The sequence below is a fragment of the Gossypium hirsutum genome, chromosome D02 (genome assembly GCF_007990345.1).
Source record: "Gossypium hirsutum isolate 1008001.06 chromosome D02, Gossypium_hirsutum_v2.1, whole genome shotgun sequence".
Taxonomy (NCBI): domain Eukaryota; kingdom Viridiplantae; phylum Streptophyta; class Magnoliopsida; order Malvales; family Malvaceae; genus Gossypium; species Gossypium hirsutum.
The window spans coordinates 63,718,300-63,743,815 of NC_053438.1; positions in this window are offsets into that span (position 1 = coordinate 63,718,300).

Here is a 25,516-nt window from a genome sequence, read left to right on the forward strand (position 1 = left end):
TTTTAAAGTTTGTGTGCATGTGTGCGCATGTTTTTTTTTAATTTTAAACTAGAAACATAGGAAATATTCAAGTACCAATAACGTCTAAAAATTTCATCACCAGCCATTTGGGTGTGATAGCTTATTTATTGCGTAACCATTATATAAGTTTCAAATAACAATGCATTTGGTAGCCTTTAAATAACAAGGTCATGTGATATTTTTAGTTAAGTTGGGTGATAGCTTTCACCTTTGTCATTGTATTATTAAATATCACCTGTGTTACTCAACTTTAATTATTTTTATTCCAATTTTGTTTTCACTTAACAATCACATGTTACAAAGTGGTTTTGAATAAAAAAATATAAATGTTTTTGTTTTAAACCCAAAAATTGCAAACACAAGGTTTAATTATTATGTGCTAAATTATACATATTCTTTGTCTAGCTCTTTTTCTCTCATTTTTGTCTTGCTTCGATTTTTTTATTTTAAATCTTCTTTAATTTGGCTTTTATTCTAACTTGGAATGGATTTTAAAGTTTATAATTTTTTTCTTGAATTTTAAATTTCAAATATGATTTTAGAAATTTTTACAAATATTGTATTGGGGATTGAACTGTATAAACAACAAAATAGAAAAGAAAGAGAAGATCGAATACAAATATTTACGTGAAAAACTCCTCTGGAGAAGATAAAAATCACGGGAAAAGAAAAATTCACTCATTCATCAAACCAACAAAGAGTACAAGATGGAGAAAATAAAACCTAAAAGAGCAAAACTTAAAACCCAAATACAAAGCTCTCTAAAAAACTCTCCCCAAAATTCTTCATCAAATCTCCCATAAGAGATATTTTATGAACTCTTTAAAATAGGGTTACAAATACCTTTTAAATAGTTAATATTAAAGCCCTAATATGACTAAAATATTCTTATATTAATTAGAGGTCAATTGGGGAAAGATAACATAGTTTAACTAGGAGAAGGAACCTGGTTTTTGTGGGAAACATGTCGTAACGTACCCATTCATGTCATCACGACTTCATTTGTTATCGCAACATCGGGAAGCTTCTCGTCGTGGCGTCGCCGACTGACTTTGGTGTTGCAATGCTGAAGTCCTTATGTCGTGATACAGGTTGCCTAAAATTGTCCCAAAATGCGAGGCACACTCCACAAATCTCCACATTGACTTGTATTTACAATACATTCTTCACCAGGCCCCATCACGCGCCGAACTCGATCTTTGCAAAATGTTAACCAAGCCCAAACCATTCTTGAATTTGGAAACTGAAAGACTCTTAGTCTTCAAATCAAGGTTGTATAATGCAACTAGGGCCAGTGATACATGAATGGATGTGTGCTTCAAAACATAAGGGAAAACATCGAGGAAATCAACTCCCTCCACTTGACTGTTACCATTTGTGACCAACCTTGTAACATCCCGCCCGACGAAGTGTAGTACTTGAGTATTAATTGAACTGAGGCTTATAGTGTGACCCTCGAGTAAGGAAAGAGTTGGGAATTTATTAAGTACTTAAGGTCTGCGAATGCACTCTTGGGCAAAAACCCTGATTAAAGTGACCTCTAAGGTTTGGCAGACTCTTCGATGGAGTATACGCTGCCCTAGCGGATAGATGAAATTAGTGAGTCCTATTGTTAAAAACCTAATCTAATAGGAATGATAAATATGTTGTTATCTTATTCTCTGATTAAAGTATTTAGTTGGCCTAATGAGGACTAATCAGGATTAAACAAAATTTCTGAAAATAAAAGGACGTGTCCTTAAGATGAGAGAGAAAATTATTAGTCATGGGTACTAAATGAAGGTTAGTAGAGGGAAATAAGCTTTTCCACTAAGTTTTCCTTTCGTGTACACCCATATAAAGGAAATCTTAGCTTCGTAAGCAAGTTCTATACTTTCTTTGGAAATTCATACTTCATTTCAACAATTCTCTTTGCATTTTCTGGGAAAGCGTTAAAGCTAATGCCTGTTTGAAGGATTAAAGTTCACTGTAAATAGCTAACTTCACCGTCGTGAAACCTAGTAAATAATGATGAAACTATAGCTATTTTTGTGATTATTTACGGGACCTTAGGGTTTCATGCTTTAGGGACAAACTAAAGACTAAGGGAAGGAACCTTCGAGATTCTAGGTTTCCTAATTAAGTGTTCTTGAAAGCTTGTTTAGTTCTTCTAAAAAAATGATCTAATAGGTTAACTATTTATATTACAGTTCAAAAAACTCCCAAAAGCTCTCGAGACAAGGGCAACGGACCTACTGTTTAGTCTCTGCTACATCTTCTAGTAATTTTCTTCATATCTCGTGCATGTGTTGTACATGTCTCGTTTAAGGTAAGTTTACCTATCTAGTGAAAAGTCTAGCTCTGAATATTGGTGTAAGAAATGAAAAGGCTTTACTTCGTGCTGAGTCATTACCCACTTTACTCTGAAAAATGAACCATATGGTTAGAACAAAAGAAGTGAATTCATGGCGTTGCCTTCATTGTAAAGATGCATTGAATTGGAAGATCGCGATACATGGATGATATTATGTAAACTCTAGTAAGGCAAGTGTAATGCAAACCATATTGGCAAAACGTAACAGAGAAAAAAGGAACGAACAAACGTTATAATCTCTAAACATGAACTAGGGTTTTTTGCTAGCACGAAGGAGGCTGTCTGCATGAATGCATGGGCGGAGTATATGTGCCAAAATGAGTCATATTCTGTTAAAGTTTGTGTAAGTTCGATATTCTCCAATAGGCAAGCTACATGAAGTTAGTCTGTGGGGTATCTTCACTAATGATCGAACTATATATCCCACGGAGTTGGGAAGAGTCTTTTTGTCTATGTGACATAAATATATTCTAATGTTTGCTTTGGAACTCATTAAGTTCTATGAACTTACTCCATTTATCTCCCCTTCTCAGGAGCACCGAAAAAGTAAAAGAACCCTCAAAGACTATGCCAGAGGATACATACTATGTAAGGCTTATAGTGTTTTTTATTATGCATGAAAAATGAGGGTGGCGTCAAGACTTAAAAATTGAAAAACAATATTTTGTAAAAAAATAAAAATGTATCCGTTAAACTGTGCTTTTTCCTTAAATCTTTAGAACTTTTATGTTTTAAAAGTGTTTGGGCCCTTAAGCTTAAATGTTTTATATATTATTGCTATAGCAAATACCTATTTGTTTTTGTAAACCTGAGGTTTCATCAATTACATTCCCGAAAGGAAAAGACTTTAAGGCTGTAATGCACCATTCTTGGATCTTCCTTAAGGGTCGGGAATGCGGCGCTACAAACCTTGCTTTAAACACTCTGCTTTATTCAGAACTGCTACAATCTAGAATGTGTGATTCCATCGAACTTCTCAATATCAAAATTCGTTGTCGCCATCCTTGAATAGGTCAGTTGCGGAAATGTAACATTGCTCTTATACCAATTTGTTGGGGATCGACACGTATAAACAACGAAATAGAAAAGGTAGAGAATATTGAATACAAATATTTACGTGGAAAACTCCTCCGAAGAGGATAAAAACCATAGGTAAAGAAAACTTCACTAATTTGGTAAACCAACAAAGAGTACAAGATGGATAAATAAAACCTAAAAGAGCAAAACTAAAAATACAAATACAAAGCTCTCTAAAAAACTCTCCCCAAAATTATTCATCAAATCTCACATTAGAGATATTCTATGAAATCTCTAAAATAGGGTTATAAAGACCCTTTAAATAGGCTAATATTAAAGTTTTAATATGACTAAAATATTCCTAAATTAATTAGAGTTCAACTGAAAAAAGATAACAAAGTTTAATTAGAAGAAGAAACTCAGTTTTTTATGGGAAACACGTCGCAACGTCCCCATTTACGTCGTCGCAATGTCGGGAAGCTTCTCGTCGTAACATTGCCGACTGACTTTGGTGTTGCGATACTGAAGTTCTCGTGTCGTGATACGGGCTGCCTAAAAGTGTTTGAAAATGCGAGTCACACTCTACATATTGAGATTGCTTTCAACAAATTGAATTGTTTTTTTTTCATATCACTTTGTTTGATTTTAAAATATCTACTAATATTGGGATTGCTTTCGACATATTGGAGTACCAAGATTTCGTATTGCTTGTACTTGAATAATCTATTTTGAATAAAATATATATTATTTGGCAAATACAAATAAAAAATTTTGAAATCATATTTTAAAATTGTTTATATGTAGTATGCTTTTTTTTCTTTGTTTATATGAATTTTTGGTCCAGACTTCGACTTATACAAAAAATAATTTGATGAAATATTATAAGTTATAGAATTCAAGTTAATTTTTTAAAAATTAATGAATTTGATATATATTATTTTTAAATTTTTAATCAAACTCAAGAAAAAAAATTAATTGTAAGCTAAAATTAGAAAAAAAATATAAAAAATAAAGAAGTTATTAGTAATATGATATATTAACAAATAACACTTATGTTTTTAACCTATAGTAAACACAGGGTAAAAAGAGTAATATGTATTTCAAATTTTAACAACCAAACACTTCATTCATCATTTTGAAACTTGTGTATTATATATCACTCATCTTTAGTAAAAGTACTATCGAGGCCATTATATTAGGAGCAAGATTGCATTTTACCCCTCTACTAAAAAAATGGATAAATTAGTCCTTGTACATTATATCAAAGAGTAATCTGGTCGTTTCTGTTAAAAATTTCATCCATTTCTACTGTGTAAAAATTAGTGTGGCTAACAAAATAATCAGACGACCACGTGTACCTCATTATGACATACAAAAACTAATTTTTAATGATAGAAATGGATTAAATTTTTAGTAGAAGAATCAACTTGCTCTCTATTCTAACACACAGGGACTAATTTGTAAATATTTTCAGTAAAGAAGTTAAAATGCAATCCATCTTTTAGTGTAAAAGGCCTCTATAGTATTTTTACTCTTCTCATTTGCATTAAGTGCACCAAATGTGGCCTATTGGGTAAAAACGAGTACTAATAATGAGGGAAATGGATTGGGACCAATTACAAGCCTAAAAGATCCAAGTAAACTAAAATCAACCTAATGTGGACTTAATAAAGCCTAACGTCAAAATCCAAAACATGGATCAATTTGCATTCAGCCCAAAGCTGGAAAAATAGTTGAACTTGATCCAATCAAATGGTTGACTCCAATTCAAATAGATTTCAGGTTGGTTTAACAAATTAAGTTTTCAATTTACTAGATTCAAATTTATTCCAGTTACGTCTCTGCACAAAATCTAGTTTCTACCATCATCATCATCATTTATAGTTATTATTTAAACAAAAAAAAAAGAAAAAAAGAAACTCATTGTCGACATGCATCGAGTTATTTAAGAGTAGTTTGAGTTCAACTAAATAGATTTTATGAGATAAGATAGAAATAGCAAATGTAGAAATATCATCATTCTTAATAAGCCATTGCTTGCATCCTGCAATGGATTGGTTTAAAGTTTAATGTTCAAACACTGATAAAAGTGATGGTAAATAAATAGATTAATTTAACTTGTGATAATGGGTTTTCTAACAGAAAGAAATGAGATCTTAAAATTTGAGGAGTAGCATGAAGCACCCACGGAAGTACTCGAACTGTGTATGTTTTTAAATAATAATAAAACACACATTTTGTATTAGGCTTTATCTCATATGTGTTAGAATCCAAAATCCATTTGTAGCTTCTACTAATATATAGGTAAGACTAAGACCAAGTCTAAGACCCTTCTCTGCTTGGGATTTTCCCTGCAGACAAAACCGTCCATAACTCAAGGCTTCTTCTTTATAATAAGAACAACTTTTTCTTTGTATATTAATATAATATGCTGGAATTGAAACCCTTTTCTCAGAGCTAAGTCTCATCTTCATATATATAAATAATTGAGTAGAGCGGGTGGGTTATATTAGTATAATGTTGAGTGATTGCAAACAAACATTTCCCATGTGATGTGATGTGATGTGATGAGTTTTACTCTCTACAAACCAAACCTCTAAACTTCTGTGTTCACACACTTTGTGTTTAGATGCTATGCTATTATGGTTGAAAATGAATGTCGGGGCGGCGCCAAAGTAGGCAAAGGTTTTATTCAAAATTGAAAAATTACATCTTAATACAATATCATATATATTGCTGAAACTAAAAAAAAAAAAAACAGAAAATGTTGGAGAATGAAAGGACTTGACATGTATATATATATTGGTAACTTTTTTTTTTTTTGAAATCAGAATTTCTACTAATTTCATGAGAAAAATTAAATCCCTGATTTCATAATTAAAGGAAGAAGTGAGCAAATATATACATACTATTCAAAGTACATCAATTATCAGCTTGTGATCAAAATCAAGGGTGGGACATAGGGTAACCAAGATATACGTCAAAACAAAGAGAGAGAGAGAGAGGGGATATATATATTTATAGAATCCGAAAAATGAAAATTTCAAATTACCCCAAAAGAAAAAAGAAACAAAAACTCCAAGGTATGCTTTGTCAAGGCATGTGGAGATGTCCCCTCCCAAACTCAAGTGTCTGCAGGTGAGACGTAGCGTGGGTTGTGCTTGTGTTAGCCCACCTATGTCTCTCACTTTATTAGATTACCATTTTTATTTTTGTCTCTCTTTCACACAAGATTTTTTCTTTCACAAGGGAGATTTGTTTTTTAACAAGCATCATAGACAAGAAGAAATAGGTTACAAATAATTTTAAATTTAATGTTAATTAATTTGAATTCACATGAATTTTGTCTCTATATGAATGATTTGATTAACTCATAAAGAAGATTTGACATTTAGAAATAATTTTATCTATCATGTTGTAAGTACGAGAGTTTTGATTCAATCTTTAACAATTCCATTCTCCTCTAAAAATAAATGAGACATAATAAATTTATTATATTTTCTTGAAATTAAAAGAAAATTATTATGAAGACATTAAAGACAAAAACTCTTTATTTAAACTAAAATGGCAAATTGGCAATGCTTTTATATCCTATATGCAGACACAATCTAGACTTGTAATAATATAAGCTTTTTTGGGGGGTTAGTGTAATATAATCTAAGTTTAGGTCCATGTTAGGTTTGTAATAAAATATAGTTAACATCATAATGTGATTTGATTAATTCAATTATATAGAGAGGGGGGAAGAGAGAGAAATGGGTCACTTCATCACATGTCTTAAAAGCTAACTCCACCCAACACTTTAATATTAGGATTATATAAAAGAGAAGTAGGTAGTGTCACTTGGAATATATGGAAGGGTCTCAATTTGAGTCACATCCACATTATTTGGGATTATGTTTTAAAAGTGCTTTGAACATATCCATAAAAGGGATTTCAACTTGAAAACTAAGTCACATTTTGGAACATCTTTCTATCCTTTTTGGATCCTTTAAAAAAAAGAATCCTTGCATAAAAGAAACACAAGATCATATCTCTACTATACTTTATTTTATTTCATATAAAGAGAGTTTAATTTGAAAATATGTAGAATTCAGCTTAGTTTTGTTGTTGCGGTTTGAAAACTAATGTGTTGTGAAAAAAATAATATGATAAAATTTTTTAGTACTGTGAAATAAATGAGATGAGAAGATATAATGTGAGAATGTTAAGAAGAATTTTATTAGATTATTTGTAATGATAATTACATTTTAAAATTTTGAATCCAAGCTCTCGTGTTGTTCTTGTCAAATAAAATTTTAGTAAATAAATAGGCTATTATACAAATTATTTTTTAAAAATTCTTTAAACATTTGAATATTTTAGAATTCGTGAATATATAATAGATGAATACAGTTTTAAATTTAAAATAAAACTGAGAATATAATTCTATACCTATTATAGAATGGCCGTCAAAAAGCATTTTTGGAGCTAATGAATAAATTTGCATTATGCTAATGCCAAATTCAATTAGAATAATATATATGAAAAATATAAAATAAAATTTTGTTTCAATCCATTGTGAATAATTAATCTTATCCAAAAATAATAATTAGTTGATTTATATATATATAAGGCTAGTTGAGGATTAATTAATTAAAAAATAAAATAATGATATCTATCTTAATACAACTTAAAAAGTAAAAAAAAAAAGGGTTAACTTTTGTTGATGAACACAAACAAAGTGGGGCATACATATTGATTCGGGAAATCTTAAAATGATAATATCGACATCCCTTTTAAAGAGCAAGCAAAGAAAATAGAGCATGATTAAGGCGGCCTTAAAAGGTGTAGGTTTTATATAAATAAGATGGGTGGGACAAGCACCACTGCTAAGACGACAGTTGTTTTATAATCAACGCCATTTTATAGGTTTGATTCCACATTTCTTCGCTCTCTAACGACGGCCAAGATGTGAGCCCCGAAATTGCACATGTGGTCCCCTCACATGCCCCCAACGTGCGCGGGTCCACCCCCGCTTCATGCTTTGCACCAATTACAATTTGGATGCTACCTCACATGTTTCATCCTCCATTAGTGGACTCATCCTTGTGGCGCTATTGATGTGATCCTTTGGATTTTTTTTATTTTAAATTTTAAATTTAATCCTTAAATTTCTATTTTTAGAAATTTAATTTTTTATTTTTAAAATTTTAAAATTCAAGTTTAATTGTTATTGTTGTTAAAATTTTTTGTTAAATAAAAATACTCAATTAGTAGTAATGTAATTAAAAAATTGGTATTGTAATGAACTTGAATTTTAAAAAGTAATTTTAATAGTACTAACAGTTGGACTTGAATTTTAAAATTTAAAAAGTAGGGACTAAATTTCAAATGAAGAATATAAGGATTGATGGCATATTTTAACTTTTGTATTGTGTAGGAAGTTAAATTATTTGTATGATTCTCTAAAATTTGACGTATTTGAAAGGTATAATGACAAATTAAGTCCTTAACGTTTATATTTTTTTGTCAATTTGATCTTTATTCTTTTTTTTATAGTTAAATTTGACCCTCAACCTTTTAAAAAGGGTCAAATTTTACCATTAATCTTTTAGAAAGAATCAAATTGATGTTTTTTAAATAGAAATATTGACTAAAACGCTAAATTTTTATTTTTTTGAGTTTTAAATATTTTATAAATTTTAAATTATTTATTGACGTGACATATAAGACAAATAGTGTGATATTAGCATGAAATGCACATGAATTACTATACAGGTTGCCATACCAATTGTTAAAAAATTAATGTTTTAGTCAACATTTCCGTTTAAGAAAAAAAAGTTGACTCTTTTGAAAAGATGAGGCTCAAATTTAACTAAAAACAATAATAATAGTCAAACTAACAAAAAGAAAAGGTAAAGGTTGAAAACTAAATTTATTATTATGTTTATTTAAAATTCATTAATATTAAGTTGGTCTTTGTTTATGTATGTTATCAAAAGTCATTATGTTTTTAACGATTTTTAAACTGATACACAGCAGTATGTTACAATGATGCAATTGAGGAAAACACTAAATAGTGATTGTTTAGAATCATCTGTTTCTATTAACATGGTGACCCACACAATTAGTTGTTTCCCAAGGTAGAGGCACTTTGGTTGCATTTGGCTGAAAATCCTAATGGGCAATAAATGAGTTAGGAGAGAAAATTCCCCTTATTTTCCTCTTTTAAGTTGTACCATTAGGTTACAAATTCCATTTTTGTTTTCCTTATACGGCTGAGGTAAACCAAGGGTCTTATACCCTAGTGTTCGTCATAATGCTAGCTTAGGATGTCTATAAATCCTACTAACCCCTTATATTTAATTAAAACATTTAATTCCATCTATTTTATATACTTTTTTTTGTTTAATTAAGTCCTATTTAGTTGAATATCAATTTTAACATTGAATATAAATTATAAACTAAGATTGAATACAAAATTAAATCAATTTAGCAAACAATTTTTACTATTATTTTTAAATCCTTTATCTAGTTAACTTCAGTCGATGAATGATATGTTTGTTTTATAACATGGAGTGATAAATCCTTTTTAGACAACTAGTTTGTTTTCACATGTTTACTTACCTAATGTTTTCATGTCAATGTCCAAAATCACTTACCTGGCCCTAGTTTGTTACTTTTTATTTAAAAGAAATGAAAGTATGATAATTCATATACAAGATAACACGTGATTATGTTAAAAGAAAGATGACAAAAAGAGGATGGGAAAGAACAATATATTATAAGAAAGATAGTAAAGAGGATAGGAAAAGAACAATATTTTCTTGATGACTTAATACAAGCTTAGGTATTTGTATACTACAAGAAAACATAAATTAGGAAACTATTAATAAAATCTTCTACATCAATCCTAAAATCAAGGGTTAAATGATTCTTAAAATTAAAGGACTAAAATCACTATAATTGATACACATGTCATAAAATCACTCCAATTGATTTTTGCACACTCCCCTTAAAGCTGATGAATAAACATTCTCCATTTTTAGCCTGTAAATGATTCTTAAAATATTCACTTATTGGTTTCTTTAGTGGTCACATCCACCAATTGACCCTTCGTTGACACATAGGGCATGCAAATCAATCCAACATCGAATTTCTCTTTTATGAAGTGTCTATTTATTTCAACGTGCTTTGTTTTGTCATGTTGCACTAGGTTGTGTGTGGATTGTCCGATTTGTATTTCTAAAAACTTATAAATTTGGATCGAGTAACGTGAAAAGTGTACAAAAACCAAGTTATAGTATAGAAACTATAGCAAAATAGTTTTGTAACTATTCCAAGGATCGTGTCCCTAAAGAGAGGTAATTATGGAACCGAGCCTTCCTTTGTTAATAAAACTCTAAACTAGGAAATCAATTACCAATATAGTTGTATTAGAGATTATTAACACAATAAAAAACATTGAAATCAAAGCTAAGCTACTCAATTAACAACACTAACTCTACAATTGATTCTTAATTCAACCTTCAATTACAACTTCGAGTATTGACTAATTGACTCACCTTGTGCCAGTGGTCTGAATTCTGGTTTAGCATTAGACCTTGCCATCACATCTTATTTTTTACTCATCTAGTTCACAAGATTACCGCTATGAAAGGTGCAATAATTTGAGGTGGACCCTCTGTCAACTAGTGAAATTGCATAATCAACATATGAGAATGCTTCTAGCACTGGTCCCATATTCCTCTTGAACAATATTCCTCAACTAAGATTAACTTTCAAGTATTGAAATATACAATAGGCAACCTATAAATTTACTTTAGGATTGTGCATAAAATAACTTACTATGCTTAGAAAATATGTTATATATGGTCTTTTATGTGAGATGTAACATCCCGAGATAGGGACTGAAAGTTTGTACTTTGCAAGCAGGGGGTTCGCCAGTGGCACGGCGAACTGGTGTCTGCCAAAAGACTTTAGTAGAGTTCGCTAGCAAGATCAGCGAGCTGTGTATGCCTAAGGAGGTGGTAAGGAGTGTTCGCCAGTTGGTTTGGCGAGTTGGGGTTTGCCAACAGGTTTAGCAAATTGGGGTTCACCAGTATAAGTCGAGTTACACTAGAATTAGGAAGTTGACTTGTTTTCCAATTAGGACACTATCCATGCACATAACCTTTTTCCTAAGTCAACTAGGGTATACTAAGAGAACTAAAACACTTAGTGCCTATAAATTAATTCATAAAATTTCTCTCATCGATTATTCTTTGTGCCAAGTCTCTATTCTGATTCGAAGTTCTTAGGAACTAAGGCAAACCTCTATTCTGTTAGGGTTAATTGTCTAGGAAACTAGGTTCGCTTGTATGTTTGAATTTTGTGTGCTTTGTTAAGTAATTTGTGCATGTTTATGTATGTTGCGAACTAGTCGGACCATCTACCAGCAAAGACAAAGGAAAAGAAAAAGTTGTTTAAATTCTCAGCTAATCGATGAGTGTTCAGGGATCATCATTTGTGCGCAAACCATTGTGTTTTCAGAAGCTTAGGGTTTTTGAAACTAAGTTCCAAGAGTAAGCTTTTCTATAAACTCTGTTTTCAAGATATGTGATTATGTTTTCAAAAAAATATGTTTTATGCGTGCTCATACGCAAGTTTATATTTTAAATGTTTTAAGATAAGTTTTAAAAGCATGATTTTATAAATTGTGTTTTGTGAGCTTTCTATGCGAGCTTTGTGTGAATAAGTATTTTTATGCAAGCTCCTTATGTTAGCCCCATGTTGGATACATTGGCATGCCAAATGATTGTGAGTACTCACTTATAAGTTCTATGATTTGGGCGTTGAAGCCTTGAGACATGTGAAGAGATAAATGAATGTCGAGCTACACTCCATTTAAAGAGACATGTTTGTGTACAAGAGAGTGTTTAGCTTTATGCTACACTTATGGAACATGTTAAGAACTCTCTGAGTCATAAGTGAGGCGCTATAATGAGATCCACTTATCCAACAGTAAGATATGACAAGTATAAGAACATATTTTATGTTTTTCAGCAAGATCAGTATAAAAACAAGAACAAGCACAAGGACATGTCAAGTGCATGAATAGGTTCTATTTTTTATTATAAAAATAAACCAAGTTTTTAAGTATGATTTCTAACAAGTACATGGGAAACTATTTTACAAACTTATATGTTTTTTTTGACAAACAGGTAATTATGAAATGGGTCTCCCACCTTCACAGCGAACCCAGCTCGTGAAATGGTTTTTAGACTAAGTTTTTATTTTAACTCCATATTTTAAGCATGCTTTGATGTTTTCTATATATTCACCGAGTTCTCAATGAACTCACTCACTCCTCTCTTACTTCACAGGTAAGTAGATCGTAGATAGCAGTGACAAGATGATTGATCCAAGCGAGGCTAACTAGGAAAGGTATCAACGAACCTTGGAAAAAGATGATGTGGATAATTTCTTAGGATTAGAATTGTTATATTAGATGACTTGGCTATAATAGAACTCAATTTTTTCTTAGGTTTATTTTATTTTTCAAATTCATGAACCATGGAGTTAAATACTTGTTTGTTTGATTATGTTGAATTCATTTAGTATGAATAAAGACTTAAGTTTCACTACCCTTCTATAAAGACTTAAGTTTTACTACCCTTCCTTTTATGCTTGCCATGTTATGTTCTTTAAATTTTGACTAAGTATGACTTAACCCCCTTATGCAAGCCAGCTTTTTATGCGAGGTTACCATGCATGCGGCCCCTATGTGTTTACAACCTCAACATTGCATGCGAACCCTTATTAGTGAAAGCCTTACTTGTTTAAGAGTTAAAGTGCGCGAACCCTTGAATGTATGACCTTTCTTGTTCCAAAGCCAGTACTGTAAGTGAACCCATGTTGTACGTTACTATCCAAACCCATAATGTTATGCGAGCCTATGGAGTGTAAAGTATGCAAACCTATGTTGTTGTGCAAACCTTAATATTAAGTCCTAAGCACTTATGTATTTTTTGTTCCAATATGCGAACCTTGAAAACCTCAGTATTTTTACCACATGCAAACCCTGAAGTCTTTACTGTTAGTTTATATGCAAACCTTTATTCTTTACGTAGATTTATGTGCTCACATGTTTTATATTTCATGCATGTTATTATAACATTCCATTGCATTGTGATAACTTAGCACTTTTTTTTATACTAAAAATTTATGGTGTGTTGGAGGTTATGTTGGGAGTTAATAGAGAGTCACTCCGGTAGCTAACGTTGCATGCCAGATTCGAGTATAACCAACTAAACTGAGTTTAACGTGTTACATGAGAGGTAAATGAGTCTTCTCACTAATCTTTGGTATAACTCTCTATCTACAACAACTTTATCATTAGCTTATGTGAGCTTATGATTATGATATATTGGGCGTTTACAGGTTTACATGCATCTTTCTTGCTTCTTTCAAAAGATCAATAGCGTACTTTTGTTGTGAGATAAAAGTTATTTGCATTAACTATGCCACCTCAATCACTAGGAAATAATTCGATTGCCTCCTAATTACTTTATCTCAGACTCTTTAGCCAAATATTTTTTCAAAGCATCTTATTTCCTGTTACATTAATATTATTTGTAAATACCAAAAGAGTTACATTGAGTTTGAGTGCTTAATGAATCATATGTGATCTCATTGACTCTATTTATATATTAAATCTAGCATTACTTTAGCAAATATTCTAAACCATACTCTATAAGAATATCTTAGGAAACATAAAGCTTTTTTTAGCTTAAATACCTAGGGTGTTCCTAAGTTGTCCCCAAATCCTGGTGGAATCTACACATATCTCTTCCTCAAGAATTTCATGCAGAAATGCTTTCTTTATGTCAAATTGTTCAAAATATTATTTTTAATTTGCAATCAAAGATAACAAATTCATAACTATACTCATTTTAGAAACTAAAGAAAAAGTCTATAAATAATCCATGCAATAGGTTTGAGTGTAACCTTAGCAACTAGTTGAGTTTTATATCTCTCAAGAAAACCATTTGCATCTAATTGCCCTTTCCCCTTTAAGCAATCTACCAATTCCTATGTTATTTTTCTCTGAATCCATCATTTATGTTTTCATGGCTTGTTTCTAATACTTGTTAGATAATGGTTCAAATAATGTCTTTGGAATATAAATGTTGTTTAAGCTCAAAAGAAAATGTTATGGGATGGAAAGAATTTTTCAATTGATACAAAATGGGATATGGAATATGAAACACCCTAAATCCAGCTTAAACGTTATGGCTGAATCTGGAAATGTTACGAAAAAGGATTTTGAAACCAACTTCCGTGTTAAAACACCTCATATTAATTGTTCTAAAAGAGCTTACGTTTTCAGGAAAACTTAATATTTTTCCCTTTAATGAATCCGTCGTTTATTGTCCTTTTATATAAAACATTGATTCACAACGGATGTTTATAAGGCATTATAGTTGAAAACCAAGTTTGATTTCAGAAAAATGTTTGTTTGAATAAACCATTGTTTTCGTAAATCGTTTTGTTAAATGTTGTAAAAATATAAAAAACACATCCAAAACCAAAATTAAATCAAATATTCCGGAGAGTCCCAAAAATTACAAATTCTCAAATTAATTCAGAATTTAAATAAAGCTAGTAATTAAACCAATTCATGAACTAGTGGTCATCGCCGAGACTCCGTCACACTGATTCACCTATATCTGAAGATTACCTGAACAGAACAGACAAATAGATGTGAGTTTTATAAACTCAGTGTGCAACTCACGGAAATATATACATGCATAAAATTAAGATTTCCAGTGCTTTAGAACAGAAGTGGACATAAGTTTCTAACAGAGTCAAATTATTCCAAAATTAGATTTTCAAAACATACAAATATACAGAGTCCTACCCCCATCCTTTACACACCATCTCCTTCCATCCCAACACACCATGTGGGGTATAAAACGCCTACCCATCCTTACACACCACATAGTGTCTAAACCACACTTATTAGAATAGTATGCAGAAAAGCTGCCAGTATATTGGTGATATGTCGCCTCATAGAACACTCCCTCCACATATACCAATCCCACCCCATATGTAGATACAAAATATAGATACACGGGTATAATAGAATTAACATGCGCATATACAGATATTATACATATTTATGCAAATCAATTAGACATATATATCAGTTTTCCCAAAATTAATCAATCTATCAGATTAACAAATCTCATGCATTAGGGTTTGTTTAGCCTTTACCGGTCCTACAGAACGCTCACAGTCGATTAGAACAACTCGTGTGACCTAAGGGAAAATTTTAATATTTTGGGCCCACATGCCTATGTGGCCCACACGGCTTGGCCCATAGCTCACACGCCCGTGTGGCTCACACGCCTATATTGGCCTAGCCTTGTGGCCCACACGGCCACAGACTTGCCCGGCGCACGGTTGGGCACACGCCCGTGTGGCGTCGACAGACCACTTTTTTGGCTTTCGCCGAACCTTATTTTTTCGTGTCTTCGTTACACACCTGGTTCGGATTTGACATGTATGCCCCCACAAGATAACCAGAACCTAGAGTTTATCAATAAATCATCAAATTAGACGCTTAAATCGATACTAAACCCAAAACTAAATCGATCATTTCAATCCATTATTCTACCCAATCCTTACCTTCAATCGAACAACGATAGTTCCACGCAATTGAATCACTGATGGACAACCCTAAGCCCCTTGGTCTTCCTTTAAACGACAATAACAGAATACCATCAACAACGAATCATCAATCAAAAGCAAAAACCACACCTACCAAACTTATCGAATCGAGAATTGAAATAGAAGGAAACGATAGATGAACCACAATACCAATCAATCAACAATAACGCACGGTTTCAACGAAATAAAAAATTGAAGAAATGAGAGAGGGAAAATTACTTAGGAGAGGGAGAGCATATAGGAGAGGGAAAACGTCAGAATGCTGGAAATTTTTGGGAAAAAGGAAAAATATAAAATAAAATAAATTAAAAATAAACTTAAACTAATCCCCACTCCAACCACTAACCACTTTATCCAATGGAATCCTACCTACTAAGCACCCTCAAACTCCCTCAGAATCCCAACTCCACTGAACCTCTATCAGAGAACCAAAACAAAAATTAACATTCATGCTCACACGAGGATTCAAACATGAGACCTCTAGCAAGCTGACATCTTACCATTCGAACCAGCAGGTTCATTCTGATATGAGTTTACTAAAGATAAAATATAACCCAACCAACCAAAGATAAGGCTAGAATCAAAATGACAGAATTTTCTAAAAAGTGGGACTTGAATCCAAGACATCAAACACACATTTAAAACATTTAACCACTGAAGGAAAAACTCAAATATGATAATATTCACAGAAACAAAATTAAATATTTCAGGGCGTTACAAGATATAATAGGTGTTTCATACATTATTTAGCTCCTTTTCTAATGGCAATAAGTATACTAAGGCTAGACTCTTGAATTGGAAATTGTAGTTACCTTATCTTAGATTTGGGGTTGGATTGTTGAACTTGCATCGTTTTTAAAACTGGAGCTTTTCTCCTTGAGTATACTTTGCAAATTCCTCATAGAATAATGAATTTTATTATCAAGAAAAAAATTTCTAGGCTATAGAATGAATACACAAACATAAAGTTTGGCTCATACTAAAGAAATATTAAGCAAATATAAAGACAACAAATCAAGAGAGAAAAATTAATCATTATCTTCTATGTATAAAGACTCCCTTCCTTTTGAAAATATGTGGTTGGGATTTGGGTGAAATAACCATTTTCTTTATCCGACCTAAATATTTACATTTCCATTCCAAATTGATTTTAGATCATATTGTGGAAGTTTGGAAACGTAACAACTACATTAAATTTTTTTATAGTTAAAAACCCCAAAAGACTCTAGTGTAGTCATCGATAAAAGAAACAAACCATCTAGCACTAGAAGCATTATGAACAATATAGAAGGACCCTATATATCATCGTGAATCAAATAAAAATGAGTAAAACTTTCAACATTGAGTCCTTTACATAATGAAGGAAACATAACTTTTAAGGTTTTAAATAAGGATGTCCAAACCTAAGATGATGAAGCCAAAATTTATCTTCATTAAAACTTTCAAATATAAATGAAAAATGTAATTGGTTTCTGACCATACTTGGATTATTTGATGTTTCAAGGTAGCATAGCCCATCATTCTCCTTATAAATTCCAATCCTCTTTCTCGAATCCTAGTCCTAAAATACTTCAATATGTGGAATGAAAGATCATAGTGCAATTTATGTCCGTAGCTCTTGAGTAAATGACCTAAGAACCCATTGCTGGCTTATCTAAAACATTTAATTCGTAGGAATTATAAAACTTACCTGAATATGTCTAAGAGATTAGTAGTACTAGTAGACATTTCAATAATTCCCAATAAGTTTTATTTTTTTTATCTTTTCAATCTCCTTTTTGTTAAACTCTTCTAGTCCTTAAGGCTTTTCTTAGTTGTCGAACATGTTGGAGGTTGTAGACATGATGAACTTCATTTGAAGTTGTAACACCTTGATACTCATCCCGATTGTCATGTCTTAATAAAAAAATGACACATTCATTGCCGGAGCCACTACCGTCGAAAACATTGTAATTAAATAATTTAAACATCCAAAAATTTCATAAATACAATCATTATACACTAAACAAACTTTTCTAAAACTCAATTGATCTTACTAAAATTCAATTTCAAGTACTGATACCATTTTTTGTTTTGATGTTTTAGAAAAATCAATTTAAATTAAAAGGTATCGATACTAGGTTTATAGTACTGATACTTACCTCTAAGTACCGATATCAATACCGTGGAATCGATACCGTTATAACGTTTGATGTTTTGCCAAAAAATTAAACAAAAATCAAACGTACTGATACCCTAATAAAGTACCGATACTCTAATATAAAATATTGATACTTTAGTCCAATATTGATACCATTTTGGGATTCTATTTTTGAAAAATTGATTGAAAAATACTATGTACCAATGCCTATACCAGAGTATCGATACCTTAGTGCCAAATATGTCAAAATCTTCCATTTTGGTACTCATTTCATGCCCAAACCAAAACATGCTCAATTTGGTGCCTATATACACACTTAAAACCTACACAAACCAATTCAAAACATACCTAACATTTCAATTCAACCATTCCTCAATCAACCAAAACATTTATTCATCAAATAAGCACCTACCCACACCATTTTTAACTTGTAAATTGTCAAACCATTCACCGTTATACAACCATTCAATTCCATCATTTTAAACATACTAACTCATTTATCTAAGCACTACATATATGGTCAATACATACTTATATCAACAAGGCTCTAATCATTCATGCCATATTTCCATTTCAAACTTGCATGTTTCTAACTTATCATCTATCAACATTTAACATATAATCAAGTCATAGCAACTTCAAATGAAAAACTTGCAAAACATCTTTACATGCCATTATCAAATTCTAAATCAAACATCCCAAACATAGAAAATAAAAAGGACTCCACTAGGTACATGCCAATTAACTAACACAAGAACTTCACCAAATTTTTCGAGTTCAAGATTCCAATTGGATGTTGACATCGATGCCCGGGATTCTTGTATTAACTTAACCCGTGCATGGAAAATAAAATTGTACGCTGAGTAATAAACTCAGTGATATTTCAACAGTTCAAAGATCAATGCAATTTAAGCTAATATATGCAAATCATGTCAACAATTTCATCATCTATATCATTTGATTAAATCCACACATTAAAAGGGTTAAGTTGAGACTTGTCTCATTAGCAATCAAATTCTAAATCGAATCATTAGATTCGTTCACGATCAAACCAATCTTCCGGGCTGATAATCCATTTCAAATAATATTTCACAATAGTAATTCATTTTAAATATCGTTTTCACATTTTTCATTTTTAAGTCCCTATTAACCTAACTCGGACTCGAACAGATACGCAGATCCAACAAACACACCAATTTGGCACCAAATGCCTTATTGGACAATTCCGATATATTGGATTCGTTCACGATCACACCAATTTCACTTTTTAAAACTTTAAAATTTTAAAAAATTGGTACATAGGCTAGCTAGATTAAGCTCCCATGATCTCAAAAATATAAAAATTATAAGAAAACGGACTAAATAGCATTAACCAATTTTTGTTTAAAAGCTTGGAAACTCCTTTAATGGCGTTAAACATATGTTTTCTTTGATTCAATTCAGTAGATAAAATGATGTTCTCTCTCCTTCCATTGAATTTTGTTATTTATGGTGGCATTAGCATGCTAATTAGCTAATTAATCTTACTTTGATTAAACAAATTTCATTTTAATCTAATTAATCCATCAAGTCACTTATCGTCCACTATCTAGTATTTAACTATGGTGTAATTATTATTCTAGTCCTTAATTTAATTCCTACATAAGTCATTGATTCATTTTCTATTTAAAAATCTATAACAATTAAATTTTTACCATTTTTACAATTTAGTCATTCTACCTTAATTAATCACTAATTCGACAAAATTACTTATCCAAAATTTAATTTACCCATATAATAACTCTGTAAATATTTAATAAAAATATTTACAAGCTCGATTTACGAAAAAGGGATCCCACAACTACATTCTACGAAACTACTAACTTTCGAGTCGTTACAGAAGTAAGAGGAAGAACAAATGAAGTACCCAAAAAAATCAGTAATAAAGGCTGAAATATTAAAGAGAGGAAAAAATGTTAGGATCACCAAAACAGTCAATAATGAAGATTGCAAGAGAAAAGTCAACAATTAAAGCTGAAGTTATCTCCCAAAAAGCTATTTTTGGCTCTAATACCATGTTGAAAGAATTTTAGTGAAAAGAGGATGGAAAAAGAAGAATGTGTTAAAAGAAAGATACTAAAGAGGATATGAAAAGAATAGTGTTTTCTTTAATGATTTGTTTGTAACAATGATATAAGCTTAAGTATTTATATGCAACTGGAAAATACAAGCTAACCTAAGTATTTATACAAAAAAAAAACTAGGAAACTACCTCTAAATCAATCATAAAATCAAGGTTTAATTGATTGTTAAAATTAAGGTACTAAAATTACTATAATTGTTACATAATATTTTAAAATCACTTTAATTGATTTATTCACAATTAAAGTCAAGATTACTTATATGACTAAAACATTAAAACGTATCTAGAGATACTTGAGTAAGCTACCAAATGAAGTTCTCATAGTGGTCCATGTTCAATGATTATGTTCATTTAACAAACACTTAAATATGATCCATAAGATCCCTATACTTAAAATGATAAGACTATTTGCCTACTTTATAAATAAAAAGGTTTAGAATGCACTAGTCTTTGAGCATTGTTAATGAGTTGCATTGATACTATATAGTGATATAAATAGTTTTATTTATCATTTTATAATTAATTTTTAAGACCTCTGTGCTTAATGCATTTTATTTAAATACCAAATACTAATTAATGACAATTTAATTTATTCTAAGGATAAAGAAAAACCTTAAATCACAAAAATTATTGATAGCAAATGCACTAATAATAGTGGATTTCTACCTAATCTTATTAGTTATGGGCGTATACTAGTAATCTCCCATTTGCACTCGAGTCAGTTAATGACACATCTTGTATCAAACTCTTTTGATTGGTAACTAGGGTTGAGTTCAATTTAGTCCATTTTTTTTGTATGGTGTATGATAAATCCTTTCAGTTCTCAATTTTCCACATTAATTTTGGGTTTTGGATTTATTTTGACAAAATTATCTTTGTTTATGGCTTTAGGACATTATTTAGTAATGTTTCAAAGTTTGTTTCATAAACATTTCTAAATATATTAAGGTTAAAATATGTCATAAGTCCTTCTAAATATATTAAGGTTAAAATATGTCATAAGTCCTTATACTCTTCGTAAATTTGAAACTTAGTATTTATACTTTTATTTCTAGGAATTTAGTCCTTTTACTTTTCAAATTTCAAAACTCAAGTCCAACTATTAACGCTAAAATTATTTTGTTAAATTCATGTTCATTACAAATTTTTTTACTTCAAAATGTTACACCAAAAAATTTAACGAAAAAGTTAATAGTATTAACAATGAGACCAAAATTTTAAAATTTGAAAAGTAGAGGGATTAAATTCTTAAAAATAAAAGTACAAGCACTAAATTTCAAATTTTTGAAGAGTACAGGGATCTATGGTATATTTTAACTGAATATTAATGTTGGAAGTAAATAGAAAATAGTCAATAACTCTTATATAGAATTTAAAAAATATTTATATATTTTAAGTGATTTTCACTATTTTAAATATAAAATATTTATTTTTATATCATAAAATTAAATATATAAATGGAATTTGACTCTAGATCGATAATTACAATTTTTTTATCTTGTATTCTAGAAATTATTTAAATACCAAAATACAAGTCAATATTCAATTTTTTTTCTCAACCTTGACAACTATGTTCGAGACATGACTTTAGTACTTTTTTTTACAAAAAATGTTTAGTCTATTCTCTTTGATAATTTTTATCATCACCCTCATAAAAGTCCATTTAGATTAAAAAAAACTAGTTCTTTTTCTCGTGACTCTTTTGTTACTTTAACAATTATTGAAAATTTTTATTGGTTCATTGAGTTAATGTTCCAAATATATATCCATGAAATAAGAGCTTTAACTTATTTTTTCCCTTCACGAATTCAATATACACCTTACAATTGAGCCCTTTTCCGTAATTGATGACAATTTTTCCTAAAAAAGTTTCAAAAGTCTTATCCTTTCAAGCTTATTGAAAAAAGAAACTAGATGATGATTTTTGTATTAGGTTGAGTGAACATATAATTCAACAACATGAAAAGGTTAATGTTGAAGTTCAATCATGAAATACCAACAACTTTCACGAAGTGGAGAAAAATTTCAGCTTATACTTTAGGTCATCATCCATAACCCATTTACTAAGTTGCTCAAACATGTTAGTGCAACCATCCATTTTTTTTATGAGTCCTCATTGGGTTACTATTTAAAATTAACAACTTGTATTGAAATAATTCCTTCAAAATGTTAGATTTCTCATTATCAAACAATTATATGCTGATTTTAAAATTCGAGATTCGTGTTAGACATCATTATATATATGACTTGACAAATATCATTTTTATAAACTTGATAAATTTTAAATTTTAAGTTTTAAATTATTGTTCTCAATACTTTATTAAAATAATTTCCTTCTTTTACTACTTCTAAATTTGTATTCCTTAAATTTCTCATTAAGCTAAAATTGATTTTATCTCATCATGGTCATGAGTGACACAACAAGTTATAATAGAACTAATTAGGTGTCTAACATAGCTCACCAATTATGTCTCTATGCAACTTTTTAATCAATTAGGTGAGAACCCTTTTTAAACACATCATATTCATTTTGCCTAACCACCTCAATGTCATTGTAGTCAAGTGTGACACACTTGAACTACAATATATTAGTTAAGACCTAATCCTTTTAAGAAAAAAAAGTTAAAAATTTGACTTTAAATGACTCAAGTGCTCTTCAACTAAAAGAGCTTTGCTTTAGTCATGGAAGCGGAAAGCAACTCATTCAAATTAATTTATTGATGAGGTTCTCACTACTTTTAAGATTTGACATATATAGCACTTATTTCAATTATTTGAGATATAAAATTATAATAAATATATTATGTGCTGATAGATTTGCCCACGAGTCAAATTTTGATAAATTTTTTTACATCGAATCATCTTGGTTTGACCTAAACTTTTAATTTCTTATCTTAATTATTTTTATTTTTATATTATTACATTTTAAAATAAAATATAATTATCAAATTAAACTATTGAGCCTAATTAATAATTTTATATTTATATTGTAAATAAATATATTTATATATATGTAATTAAAATATATTTATATCTATAAAATATATATTATTAAGAAATTAAAAATTAAACTATAATTACATATAAACCTAAACATGGATAAACTCAAAATTGTTCATCGAAATAGACCAATATCAACACATAACAATACTACAACAAAAGCAATACACCCATCAACACATTATTGACAACCTTACATGGAATGCTATTGCTTATTGTATGACACTAGACCCAATATTGGTCAAATACATTAATATTGCACATAATTTTATTTCAAAAATAATTTCTACGTTGTTTTTATTTGAATGCTACTACATTTTATTATTTACTATATTTTACTTTAAATATTTTAAATGATTATTACTAAATTTGGAAATTAATGATAAATATGAAATAAATAAAGATGTAATAAAATACAATATGAAAATAATTAAAACATCCAATGACACACACAAAATATGACATTAATAAAAAATGATATTGATACTACACAAATATGTGAACTTGCAAAATTCTATACAAGGCTAATTATTAATAGGAGAATATTTGATGTACTGCTGGTGCATATGTCTCATACACCGCAAGTGAAGGGCTTATAAATAGCAAAGAGCTTATAAATAAATACTAGTAACTTTATTTAAACATAATGAAATAATAATTAATTATAAATAAAAGCTAAAACCCTAAATATGAGATATACAAGACCCTAAATCCTATACCTTAAATTCAAGATTCTAAATCTAAGACTTATAAATATTTATTTATAATAGCTACGTTTAATATTTAATTATGTTTAAATAAAATTATTATTTATTTATAAGTCATCCATATTTTTATTTAATTTAATGATGAAGTATCATGTTATTATTTATTAATGATGTATGAAACTTATGCACTGACAATACATTGAATACTATTCTATTATTAATACCTAAAAGTTTATATATAAATACACATAAAATCTGATCTTGAAAATCATGAATGCATTTTTTTTCTAAATTGAATAGTGATCACAAATTATGCATAAGATTAAATGGAATTATGCATAAGATTAAATGGATTGAATACAACAAAAATAAAACATAAGAAAGTTAAAATAAACAATATATAAATACATTAAAATACATAAAATATTAAATATGAAGCAATTCATGAATTTATAATATTTCAAGAAAGCTAACGTTAATAGAAAATATAATTTTATATCCTTCTCAATTTTATTTTGTTGAGGCAAGTTTTTGAGGTGATTGGTTAAGTGTTAAATGAATGTGGCTACTTCCATCATCATTGCGATAATTTTCTATTGTTACTTGTCATATTTGAAGTTGGCAATTTATTTAAACAAAATCTTTAGGCTTTGAATGAAGTTGATATTTTGTATGTATGCAAGCACGACTTTGAACAACAATCTATTTAAAGTAACTTTCCTTTGAGATTGGATTGGGTCGAATCATGCATGTTGAATCCCTTGGATTGTAGAGATCGAATCCAAGAGCATTGAAGACATATCTCCAAAATAGTCCACTTTAGATAGGTATTTATTAGTATGTTGTATTTTGCTATTTTATAGTTGTTGCTATTAAGGGATTTGGATTGCAATTGATTTCTAGTATGTTAGCAAATCTTGAAACCTCTTATATGTTGAGAGGCTTCTATAGGTTTATGTATAGAGTGTTGAGAGCACTTAATTGTTCATTGCGGAACATATTTGTGAATGCATTTGGGAGAAAACAATTTGTGTTTATAGCCTAAATTCTCAATGGGAGAATTTAGATGTGAGCATTCTAGGTCTTTAAGATATATAATGAGGTTACTATACTTAGAAAGTGATAGGACTCGAATCACTTATTGTATTGAGGATTAAAGATAGTGAAATTACTCATTGAGCTAGGCTTTGAAGGCGTAGGGAAACCGAGTAGTGTATATAGTCCTTGGTACCACTTGTTTACTCTTGTAACCTCCCCAACCCGGCCTATACGTTAAACCCGAATTTGGAAGATTACATTAGCCACCGAAATAGCTTAGAAAGCTATCGAAATTTTGAAACAGTTATTTTAAAACATTTGTTTAGTTTAGAAAGAAAACATAGTTAATTAGCAATTTATTTACTACCCATAAATCTTGATTAATTTAACAACGAAAAAGTGATCATTATTTGTATTTTTAA